Here is a 12423-nt window from a genome sequence, read left to right on the forward strand (position 1 = left end):
TGGCCTTGAACTTATATCCTCCTGCTTCAGCCTTCTGAGTTGCTGGGATTAAAAGCATGTGCCACTGCACCTGGCTTCAATGTCTCTCCATTTGTATGTAACATTCTGGAATTTTGGAAAGAACTCGGGCTTGGAAATCAGACATACTTGGGTTCTAATTTTGGCCCTGCCTATCTGAAGCTCTATGATATTTAGGCATCTCAGTTGACCTTGCCAAGCCTATTTTCTCATCTGTGCAGTGGGATGATGCCATTTGCTTTGCAGGATGGGGAGGAAAGATCCAAAGAGGCCAGGAGCTCAGAGGCCAGCCTCAGGAGGGCCTGGTTACCTAGAAGAGCCCATTTCTTCCTGGATTTAGTTTTTGAGTATAGGTCAGTGCAGATCACCTGTCCCAGGGGCTCTCCAGGGGGCTGATGAGCTGGCCATGTGCACTGCTGTGGCCTTATGTCCCCTGCTGGGTCCCCTCTTCACTCATCTTTCAGCTTCCTTGGGGAAGTGTCCCCTCACCCTTTGCTCTGGTCAGATGCTGTTGCCCTTTTCTAGAGCTCCCTCCTGGCGCCCACGGTACATATACTTGTCTTGTGTCTGCCTCTTCCACTGAAATGTGGGTCTCACAGGCTGCAGGGCTGTGTTTTGCTTGTCCCTGTGTCCCTGTTCCCGAACACTACCAAGTACGGATGAATGGCTGGATGAAGACGCAGGGTGTGGGTTTAATGCAGAGTGTGATTTTAAAGCCAGCCTGGCCTCGACAGCTCTGCCATCCTCAGTGTGGCCTCTCATCTCAGGTTTCCTTTTTTTGTGGTAGCAGGAATTGGGTGGAATCCCATTCCCCCTCCTTTTTTTTTTCTTAGCAAGGGAAACTTTTCTCCTCTTTCAAATAAAGTATTATGTGGGACATGGACATATAGATTGCCTCAAGTGGAGCTGGAGCCAGAGGTGAAGGTGTGGTAAGGGGACCTGGCTCCCCTGCTCCCAACACCCAGCCCTTCTCACATCTAGCCCTCAGCTTCTAGGAACCCACTGAACACAGCCAGACCAGAGTCACTGTGCAGCCTTGGTGTCCCAGAGGTTGTCCTGTGGGTCAGAGAGGTGGGCTGCAACTCTTGTAGACCACAGTCTTCTGGAAGTATTTTCTTTTTTCTCTTCTTCTTCTTTTTCCTCCTCCTCCTCCTCCTTTTCCACATCCTCCTCCTTCAAGAGTTAAACTCTTGGCACAAACTGAATTTCTCAATGGCGAATGTTTAGAACTATAGAAAGTTCGGCTGAGGAATACTCTGGGCAGCTGACAGCTTTACTGTACGTAATTTACCTGGAGCAGAAGGGGCCTGGAGCATCCAGATTTGGGGTCCCTCTCTTTTTCTCCTGGTCACCAAAGTGAATATTTCTTTGCTTTCCCCAACCCCATCAGCTGGCAGAACTGAAATCCAGCTAAAAGAACAATATAGCTGGCTGCAGTGATGCACATCTGTAATCTCAGCTGCTCAGGAGCCTGAGGCAGGAGGATCGTGAGTTCAAAGCCAGACTCAGCAAAGTGAGGCTCTGAGCAACTCAGTGAGACCCTGCCTCTAAATAAAATACAAAAAAAAAAAAATAAGGCTATGGATGTGACTCAATGGCTGAGTGCACCTGAGTTCAATCCCTGGTACCTTCCCGCCACCCAAAAAAAGAAAGATGTGGTTTGGGAATGGGGTGGGGGCTTGTGCCAATCTATTAGGTGAAAATCAGTCACAGTGCTTTTTAGTAATAGTTTCCATCCCATGATCAGAAAATAGGACAGGAGGTTCAAGGGACTAGAACACAGGATGGAGACTTTTCTAGGGAAAACAGAATAGTAGGCTCCAAAGATGGACTGAGTGTGGCCTCTGTGATCACAGCCTGCTGTTCCCATCCTGGCTCAGCCGAGTATCACTGTTTGATCTCAGACACCTCTGCTTGGCCACTCCGTACATGGGGGTCCCAGTGACTCTTGGAACCATGCTAGAGACCCAGTGCACTGGCCTGTGGGACAGGACCTCTTAACTGTTAGTCATGTGAGGGGCCATAGGCAAGTCAAGTGTTAGAGGTCAGGTCCTCAGGCATTGAGAATAGAGCAGAAGGTGCTCATTGAGACCTATTTGCACCAGACTGACCTGGAAAGTTTGTCAGAATGCATGTTCCATCTCTCCTAAGCCCTTGGGGCAGAGGTGGATAATGATGGCTGATAATCTGATTTCATCTGTGAAATGGGGGATAATCCCTAGCTTTGGTAATGATGGCTGATATTCTGTAGTTTTAACCAGTGTCCTTAGGGGATTTATATGCCCCCTCAGAATGGGAAATTAGAATCAAAGGAATTGGGCTTTGGAATCACAGTATTAACTAAGCTTGTACTCATTAGCTTTGTGTTACATCAACAGAATACCTGAGGCAACCAACCTTATTATAAAGAGAAGAGGTTTATTTAATGCGTAGTTTGGAGGTTTGAAAGTCTGAGATTGGGCAGGGGTTTATGTAGGTTTTGGCCTCTAGTCAGATAGCAGTGGCCTCAAATCAGAGAGAGAGAGAGAGAGAGAGAGAGAGAGAGAGAGAGAGGGAGGGAGGATCATCTTCAAGGGTACACTCTCAAAGATCTGAGGACTACCTCCTAGTGGTTGCCCCACCTCCCAATAGCGCCCTGTGCAGATTAAGCCTTTAATCTTGGAGGAAAATATCAAAGCCTTAAATGTCGATCCTAGCCTTGCCTGGTCTCCTTCAAGCCTCAGTGTCTTCGTCTCTGAAATGAAGATAATCCCTGGCTACTTTGCCTGGCTGTTTTAGGGCTCACACAAGGCATTGAATGAGAAAGCCCTTTGTAAATCAAAGCAATATTTGGAAACCAAACATTTTCCTCCTGATTTGGAAAGATGACTTCCAAGGCTCCCTGCTATTTTGGACTTTGTCCACCAGAGGGCAGGTGATACACGCACAAGAAATATGCCCACCATTCTACAGAAGCTCAATGCCTGTGTCACATCTCTTTTTAGTCATGGAGCCCCTGGGCAGGGATCAGAGCCTCAGGGAAATCGAGGTAGCTCTGGAAAATTTGTTCAGGAATGGGTTTAGTATGTCCTCTATTATTTGGAGGCTGCAGTTAAAGTGTTTCATCCTCCCAAAGAAGAACCCGAGGGAAGTCATAGTGCCCGTCCAGGTTAGCTGCAGTGGCTATTTAATCCATTCCCTTTATTCATTCATTAGATTTGAACTGAGCCTCTTCTCTGTGCTGGGCACCAACTAGGTCAGCCTCTGGGGAGACTAAGGCCAGGCAGGTGCTCATCTTGCTTTGATGATTCTGGAACTTAAAATGTCTGGGGACCACCCCTAGGGCAGGTATTGTTCCTGACATGAGTCCTGTGAGTTAGGCATTATTCTTCCCTCCCTTTGATAAAGGAGGGAACTGAGTCCTGAAGAAGTTGACTCAAGGTCACCCATGAGGGGAGGGTAAGGGATTTGAGACAGGTCCTTGAATTGCCACACTCTCTCTGGGTTAGTAGGGAAGCAGATGTATAAAAAAGTCACTGAGGCTTGAGTCACATGTGATTCCCAGGCCTGCTGCTGCTTCCTCACTTTGAGCCCCTGGTCTGTCCATCTGCCACTTTCTTCGCTTTCTTCCTGTGGACAGTGCAGGGAAGTAGGGGTATTGCCCCTGGGAGTGATCCTCAGCCAATGACCCCAGCTCCTACAGTAGGTCAGTTCAGTAGCATGTTCTTTACTGCCTCCTAGTGTCTCCCAATGGGACTGCACTCCAAGTGTCCACAGGGCTACCCCATTCAATACTGTATCCTCCCTGGCTCCCTTCCCTATATTCCTACCATTGCTTCCTGAGATTGCCTTCCAAATAAATGATTCCCATTGAAGATCTTGGTGCATGGAACCCAGTCTGTGACACTGTATCTTTCAGAATTTTCTATCTTTTTTTTTCTTCAAGTTGTAGATGGATACACTATCTTTATTTACCTATTTATTATTATGTGGTGCTGAGAATCGAACCCAGGGCCTCACAACTGTGAGGCAAGGGCTCTACCACTGAGCTTCAGTCTCAACCCCAGAATTTTATATCTTTTAAAGAACAAAGAGTTCAGTCTTAGTTTTAGCTGTAGTCCAGCCCAGAACACAGTAGGGACAAACAGAGTGGAATCAGACTCACTACAAACATTTGGGGACATTGCTTTATGCCCATGGGGTGGGGGGGATAGAGAAGGCCTCTCGAAGGGATGACATTTGAGTTGCTGGTTCTGAACACTTCCCGCCCCTGCTGAACCTCCTATTAAATGGGGTCCTCTCTCTGATTTCCTCTTTCTCTTTAGAATTCATGCATTTCTCTGAAGTCATAGGAAGCCAGGAACCAGCCTTCTAGAGTCCCCGTACTCTCTTTACCTGGACTTTTATTCTTTTTTATTTTTAATATTTTTTAGTTATAGATGGGCACTTTTATCTATTTTTATTTGGTGCTGAGGATTGAATTTAGTGCCTCACACATGCTAGGCAAGCACTGTACCACTGAGCTATAGCCCCAGCCCCTGGACTTTTATTCTTGCAATGTATTTATCAGACATATTAAACAGTTGGCTGCTTCTACTCAACTTTTCTGTAGCCATTTAAGGCCACAGATATTCTCCTAGAGCCTTGTTCCTGTGTCAGTAAAGTGGAGACGATAAGCCTTCCCTCACAAAGGGCTGAAGAGTCTCCAGCGAGAGGTTGGGAACAGCTCAGGGTTTCCCTGAATGGAGACCTCAGCCCTCCCTGCCGCTGGCTGTGGGCTGTGTCTGGGTCAGCCTTGGTGCCCAAAGGTGGCTCAGTCACCAGTTGCTTATATCTTCAGCCCTGCTCTGAAGTTGGACACTTTTTCAGTCTCATCCTTGACCCCCTTTATGGTTTCCTGAGTTTCTAGAGGAGCCAGAAGAGATGTTCTACTTCTTTCTCATCTTTTTCATGTCCTTATCACCTCCAGAAGAAACCAAGTACCGCCTTTGAAGGACTCAGGTCCAAGCAGACTCCCTGACACCATGCCAATTTCTGTTGGGCCTCCCCGCCTTGTTTTTTTTTTTAGTAATTCCTGCATGTAATCTTTTGAAAAAAAATTTTATTGGTCAGATAACAATTATACAGAATTGTAGCATATTTGTCCATGTATATTATAGAATTTGAACAATTGCATTCCCCCTTCCTTTCCTTTCTCCTTACCACTGACCTCTTCCTCAATTTTATTGGTTTTCCTTCTATTCTCATGTGATTCCTTTTTAAAAAAAAAAACATTTTTTATCTCTAGCTTCCACTTACAAGAGGAAACATTTGACCCTTGAATTTCTGAATGTGGCTTATTTTGCTTAACATGATGCCCTTCAGTTCCATCCATTTTCCTCCAAACAACACAATTTCATTCTTTCTAGTGGCTGAATAAAACTCTATTGTCTATTTGTTACAAAACATATTTTCTTTATCCATTCATGTACTGATGGGCACCAAGGCTGATTCCATAATTTGGCTATTGAGAGCTTTGCTGCTATAAACATGGGTATGCATGTATCATCTGCAGTATGCTGACTTTTAATTCTTCAGGATAAGTATTGAAGTCTGGTATAGCTGGGTCACATGGTGTTTCTATGCCTAATCTTTTTGTTTTTTTTCCTGGGGCAGGGGGGTACCAGGGATTAGACTCAGGGGCACTCGACCACTGAGCCCCATCCCCAGCCCTATTTAGTATTTCATTTAGAGACAGGGTCTCACTGAGTTACTTAGTGCCTTGCTATTGCTGAGGCTAGTTTGAACTCAGGATTCTCCTGCCTCAGCCTCCTGAGCTGCTGGGATTACAGGCATGCACACTTCCACAAACTTCATACTGATTTCCAAAGTGGTCATACTAACTTAATTTTCCAACACTGGTCTATCAGAGTTTCTTTTCCCTGACAGCACTTATTGTTATTTATATTCTTGATGACTGCCATTCTGACTGCAATGGAATCTCAGTGTAGTTTTGACTTGGATTCCCCTGGTTGCTAAAAATGTTGAGTATTTTTTTAATATATTTATTGGCCATTTGTGCTTCTTTTGAAAAGTGACTGTTTAGTTAATTTGACTACTTACAGATTTTGGGGGCGGGGGTGTTAGGTTTTTTGAGTTCTTTATAAATCTTGCATATTAATCCTTTGTGGGAAGAGCAGCTGGCAAAGATTTTTCTCCCATTCTGTAAGCTTTCTCTTCATACTCTTATTTCCTTTGCTATGCAGAAGGTTTTTAATTGATATCATCCCTTCTGTTGATTCTTAGTAGTATTTTCCGAGCTATAGGAGTCCTATTGAGGAGGTTGTGGCCTGCATTTCTATGTTGGAGAGTTTCCCTTATGTTTTCTTCTAGGAGTTGCTAAGTTTCTGGTCTTCCTCCAGATAATCCTAACGGCAAACATTTATTAATTCTTCCTCAATTGCTAAGCGCCATTTGAACCATTTTATGAAGGAGACTCTTCCTCTTCACAATGATCTTATGAAACAGGTACTCTTTTCATTCCCATTTTACAGATGTGGAGATTGAGGTCCAGAGAGTTTAAATTACTTGCCAAAAGTTAGGGAGCTGGGGGTTGCAGAGCCAGACTTTTTTGGCTTTGAATCTTGTGTGTATGTTATATGAGAAAAGTTGACTCCCAGGGATGCCCAGGGATGAATGTGCAGATCAGCAGACAGGGACAGCAGACTCCCCTAACCCCCAAAGCCTGGTGGGGGGACCCTGGGGCCAGTAGTGAAGCATCCCTGCCAGGAACAGCTGTGACAGCTAGGAGGCCCCAGCTGCCAGCTGCTGAGTGGAACTGGGTCAATCTCCTTGGGCAAAAATTTGGGGCTCCTTTGCTTGGTTTTCAAGGCTAGCTTGGCTTCTGGCAAGGTGGACTGGGCCCAGGTACCCTCTTTAGCCACACTTGAGATTAGAAAGATCTTCATTTTGGAAGGCAAACCATAGGTCTCCCCACCACTTCCTGTTGATGTCATTGCCCAGGGTGGGATTGACCAGCAAAGCTCTGTGTGGATCATCTCCCTGTCAGTTGTGTGTCCGACTAGACCCCCTGGAAACTTACATTATGAAAGATATGATATATTATACAACATATGAGTGTGAAAATTCTCTTTCCACAAATTGAGAATATGATAAAGTGGCCATTTGCCCAAGACATATACATGTATGTCAATATACATAATATGTAATATATAATAAGTTTTATATTTATATATAACATATTGTAAGATGGCATTTATCTTTGAATGCATCTTGGCTCTTCCTTTTCCCAGTCCCCAGAGGTTGACTTCTCAAATCCCTCTGAACTTGGTATGCTCATCTGCAAAATGGGCATATGAGTGGTATCAATAGGTATTGCTCCTAGACTTGCTGTGAGGACTAGCAACAGGAGTGTATGAAAGTGCTTTAGAGCAGAGCCACACACCTGCTAAGCTCTCAGTAGTTGTGACCATTGATAATCCAACGTTGAATAGCATTGTCATTATTACTGTTACTTTTTTTTCTTGCAAAATGGCCACGGGATTTCAATGAGACAGCAGAGTAAGTGTTCATTCGTGGTGATCTATTAAATTGCTGCTGTGATTGGGTTTCACAAAGTTCTATTTCCCTCCTTTGAGCCCCACTCCAGATCTGAGGGAAAGCTGGGATTCATTTTCTCATATGAAAATCATTGAAAAAGGTGCACACAAAAAAGCAAAATGTCTCATCACAGGTTTCCTGAACAGTAAGCTGTGATTGAAATTTGGATATGTGGGCTCAAAATCCCATGCCCTCCTTCCTAACCACCAGGAATTCCCAGTCAGGGCTAAGGTCTTGAAGGCCTTCCTCAGACTGCCCCCCTGTTATACAGGAATATAGCCTTCTACCAGCTACTAACTGCCTCTTTGGACCCAGATGTTGTCCTTGCAACATTCATGTGCCAAAACCTAATCCCTGTTGTGATGGGGTGTGAGTGTGAGTGACTGTGCCCTTGGGAAATGATTAGGTCACAAGGGTGGAGCACTAGGGGGTGGGCTTAGTGAGAGTCCTTGTAGGAAAGGGGAGAGAGAAGGAGGGAGGGAGGGAGGGAGGAGGAGAAGCAGGAGGAGGAGGAGAAGGAGAAGGAGAAGAGAAGGAGAAAGGGAGGAGGAGAAAGAGAAGGAGCAGGAAGAGGAAGAAGAGGAGGAGGGAAGAGTGAGGAGTAGTACTCTTTTTGAGGATACAAGGAGGTGCCATCTGCTACCTGGAAGAGAACCTTCTCAGAACCTGCCCATACTGGCTCCCTGGTCACCCACTTCCAGCCTCCAGAACTATGAGAAAGACATTTCCATTTTCATAAGCCCCCAACTCCAATTTATGCTATTTTGTTATGGAAGACAAACTGGATTTATAAAACACTGTCCCATCCACCATCCCAATTTAATACTCTGGTGACTCCTTTGAGGCTTCTTTAGTTTGAGACCCATTTCAGATAAGAAACCTGACGTTCTAGGAGGTTGAGCATTCTGTTCAAAGTCACCCCATGAGTTGGACTGGAACTGGAGTCTTTGGTTCTGTGGTTACTGAAGAGAGCCCCTCTGTGTCTAGCAGAGGCTTGGGATATTCCAGGGAGTGCTACCTCCATAGATGGTGGCTTTCCCTCCCCATCCTGGCTGTCTAGTAGCTCCTGTGGTGTGGGATGGCCAGCTTCTGATTGTGGCCTCTGTCCCTTCTTCTAATTGATGCCTCCTGGCAGCAGGCTGTGCCTTAGAATTCAGCACACCTAGCTTTTCACAGCTCAAAGTGGGGAACTTCCTAAGAGCCTGTGTCACCATTCGACCCCTGGTTGTCCCTGGGTACTGCTCCTCTGTTCTCACCTCAGACCTGCTAGCACACAGTCACCTTCCCACCATGTAGCCAATCAAGGGCTCTCACCCACCACACCCTGCTGTCTCCAGAAAGATATGCACAGGATGGATGCTGTTACATTGCCAGCAAAGAGTGAAACAAAGAAAAAGGAGATGTCCCCCATGGGCATTAGGATACTTGGTTGCAAGTGACAGAAACCCAGCTCACCTGAGGGAGGCAGATTATTGGCCTGCGGAACAGTCTGGGCATCCTTCCAGCTCTGGGCCTGGTTGTTCCTGGAGGTTCAAACAATGCTGTCAGGAACCAGCCTTTTGCCAGCTTCTCTCCCTGCTGGTGGCAAGATGTCTACACTTAGTTCTGGGCTCAGGGTGACATTCTCAGCCCTCCAGCAGCTAAGTGCATGTGGCTTTCCTGGTTGCTTTAGAAATGGTTCTGCAACTGAGACTTGTTGGGCCCAACGTCCTGGCTTGGTCTTGCGGTGAAATGAATGATTAGCCAGAGAATGGCATCAGCTGCATCCAACTCTCCTGGATCAAGCAGCAGGGAAAACTGGCTCTGCAGGACAATGCAAAGCCACCACCAACCAGAGCAGCTTTTGTGCATGCACTAGCCCAATGGGTTCCTCAGCTTATGTCTTTCATTATAAGGAAGTAAGCTTGGGTCTGTTCAAGGTCACACATGAACTTGAGAAGAATCCACTGTGTGTTCCTCTGAGGATGCAGGAACTGGACTGCAGATTCCCTGTCTACACCAGCTTGAGTCCCGTCTGAAGCTGGTCAGGAGCAGCAGGCTCCCAACCTCCCTTCCTCCCTGAGGTCTGCAGCATCTATGGATATGACCCTGCCTGCTGGAGGAGGGTTGCTGAGGAGAACAGATGCTGGTTGTTTCTAAGGGACATACAGTGCTCTCTTCTTGGGTATAGAAAATGGATTCTTCACTAGAGTGAATGAGGACACGCCAGGCTGCAGGAGCCAATGTGGTCTACCCTCAGGGAATCGATGTGCAGACATGGGCAGGTGGCTTTGAGTCCGTGGTTGTTTGTGAGCACAAGGGAATCCAAACTCTTGCCGAGGAACAGATCTGATCCGATTATAGAAACATGAAAATCCTCCTGGATCCAAGCATCTGCTTATTTTTCTCGTTCCCCAGCTTGGCTCAGAGACAGTTTTGTCAACGAAGCTCCACTGAGTGGCTGCCCCTTACAATTAAAGAAAAGCCTTCATTTTTTCCCCCCTGAAGCACATCTCTGTAAATGCAGCAAATGATCCACGAAGGGATGGGATTTGTATTGACACACACATGTTTATCCAGATCAATTAGGGAAAATCATTTTCTTCCCCACACTCCCCAAACAGGATTTTGAAGCTAATAATGATTTTGAGCTGTGCAACATGAACGCCAAAAAATGTGTGATGAGATGAGAAAGCTGTTTGCCAGATTGCCTGTTGGGAAGACAGGGTATGGTAGGGGGGAAGAAATGCCCCCATGGCGTGGATAACTGGGAACAGAGGGCAGGGTGCTCCCTAAATCGCTCTGCATAATTAAGGAGGGAGAAATTCAGAGTCAGGGAGGGAGCCATGGGATTTAGCAAAGCAGACCACTACGTGGAGGGAGGGCAGGGGAAAGGGAAAATACCGACACTGTGGAGGGAAAAGGGGCCTAGGGAATGTTGATGTTTTCAGGTGGGAAATGTTGGAGGGAAGTCCAGGATACTGGGTGATGCACACTTAAAGTCAATAACAACTGTTAAGAAATCTCCAGGGGCTGGGGTTGTGGCTCAGTGGTAGAGCGCTTGCCAAGCATGTATGAGGCAGTGGGTTGGATTCTCAGCACCACAAATAAATAAATAAAAAACAATAAAGGCCCATCAACAACTAAAAAAAGAAAAAAAGAAATCTCCAAATGTTTGGTGGGCTGAATCTTGTAATTTTGTCTCCAGAGACACTCTCCGCTTCTCATTAGGTCTGAGCATTGGAAGGTGGTTCTGCAGGACTCCCCTGCCCACTGCCCACTTCTCCCAACTTCCTTTGGGCTCAACCAATGAGAACCCTCATTTGGATTTGACTGACAAAGACATTTTGAGTCTGACCAAGAGGGAGGGCCATGCAGTAAATACCTCCTGCCTCCCAAATTCAATGGTGAAATCCTACCCCTACCCCCAAGATGATGGTATTATGTTATGAGGGTGGGGATTCGTGCCCTGGATGGAGTTTGCTAGGGTCTTTCTTCAAGGCCTTGGTCCCACCCCCAGACCCTGGCTTCACCCCCCAGATCTGGCCATGGCACCAAATCCTACCTCTATTGATCTTCGTGAGTGTGTTTTTATTATAATTAACACATTAATTGTACAGATGAATGGAATTCACTGTGATATTTCATACATGCCTACATCATGCATTGGTCATGTGTACTTTGCCTTATTCTGCCTGCCCTTCAAGTCCCCTCTCACCCCCGACTCCAGTCCCTAGTAATCCTCCTATTTTCAGATTGAAATTTTTTGTTTCCACATATGAGAAGATACATGTCTTTCTGTGTCTGACTTCACTGGAGGTGATGTTTTCTAGTTCCATTCGTTCTCCTGTGAATGACAGGACTTCATTCTTCAGTACTGGACAATACTCCATTGTGTAGATCTGTAATATTTTCTTTACCTGTTCATCAATGGCCAGATACCCAGGCTGGTTCCATATCTGAGCTACCTTGAAAAGTACACCTGTAACCATGGGAATGCAGGTATCTCTTTTGTATGCTGACTTCATTTCCTTTCAGTATGTGCCTAGAAGTGAGATAGCTGGATCACATGATCAATCTATTTTTAGACTTTTTAAAACTTTAAAAAAATTTTAAATTTGTTTTAATTAGTTATATATAACAGTAGAATGCATTTATGCACTTTGATATATCATACATAGATGGGGTATAACTTCTCATTTTTCTGATTGTACATGTTGTAGAATCACATTGGTCATGCTGTCATGCACGCGTGCGCGTGCGCACACACACGTACACACACAAGGTAATAATGTTTGTTTCATTCTAGTATCCTTCCTATCACCACATCCCCTCCCCTCCCCTCCCTTCACTCTCCTCTACCTAACCTAACATAACTCTATTCTTCTCTAATGCCCCCCTTATTGTGAATTAACATTCATATATCAGAGAAAACATTTGGCCTTTGGTTTTTTGGGATTGGCTTATTTCGCTTAGCATGATATTCTCCAACTCCATCCATGTACAGCAAATGCCATAATTTCATTCTTCTTTAAAACTGAGTGATAGTTCATTAAATGAATATACCACATTTTCTTTATTCATTCTTCTGTTAAATGACACCTAGGGTTGGTTCCATAGTTTAGCTATTGTGAATTGAGCTGCTATAAACCTTGACATGGCTGTGTCAATGCAGTATGCTGATTTAAAAAATTTGTTCTAAATAGTTATACATGACAGTAGAATGCATTTTGACACATCATACTTAAATGGAGTATAACTTATTCTTCTGATTGTACGTGATGTAGAATTACTCCAGTTGTATAATCATATATGCACATAGGGTCAAATGTTTGATTCATTCTACTA

The 12423-nt window shown here is 45.2% G+C and overlaps 1 long non-coding RNA gene across 1 annotated transcript; it reads right to left on the reverse strand.

Annotated features, from left to right (window-relative positions):
- Nucleotides 1-819: 819 nt before the first annotated feature.
- LOC144371177 (uncharacterized) lies at nt 820-9794 on the reverse strand. The gene is made up of 2 exons (XR_013431330.1): nt 9052-9794; nt 820-7336 (listed from the first exon to the last, which is right to left on the reverse strand). It is a non-coding gene; the product is annotated as an uncharacterized LOC144371177 (long non-coding RNA).
- Nucleotides 9795-12423: the final 2629 nt, after the last annotated feature.

This window comes from Ictidomys tridecemlineatus, chromosome 16 (genome assembly GCF_052094955.1).
Source record: "Ictidomys tridecemlineatus isolate mIctTri1 chromosome 16, mIctTri1.hap1, whole genome shotgun sequence".
NCBI classification, from domain to species: domain Eukaryota; kingdom Metazoa; phylum Chordata; class Mammalia; order Rodentia; family Sciuridae; genus Ictidomys; species Ictidomys tridecemlineatus.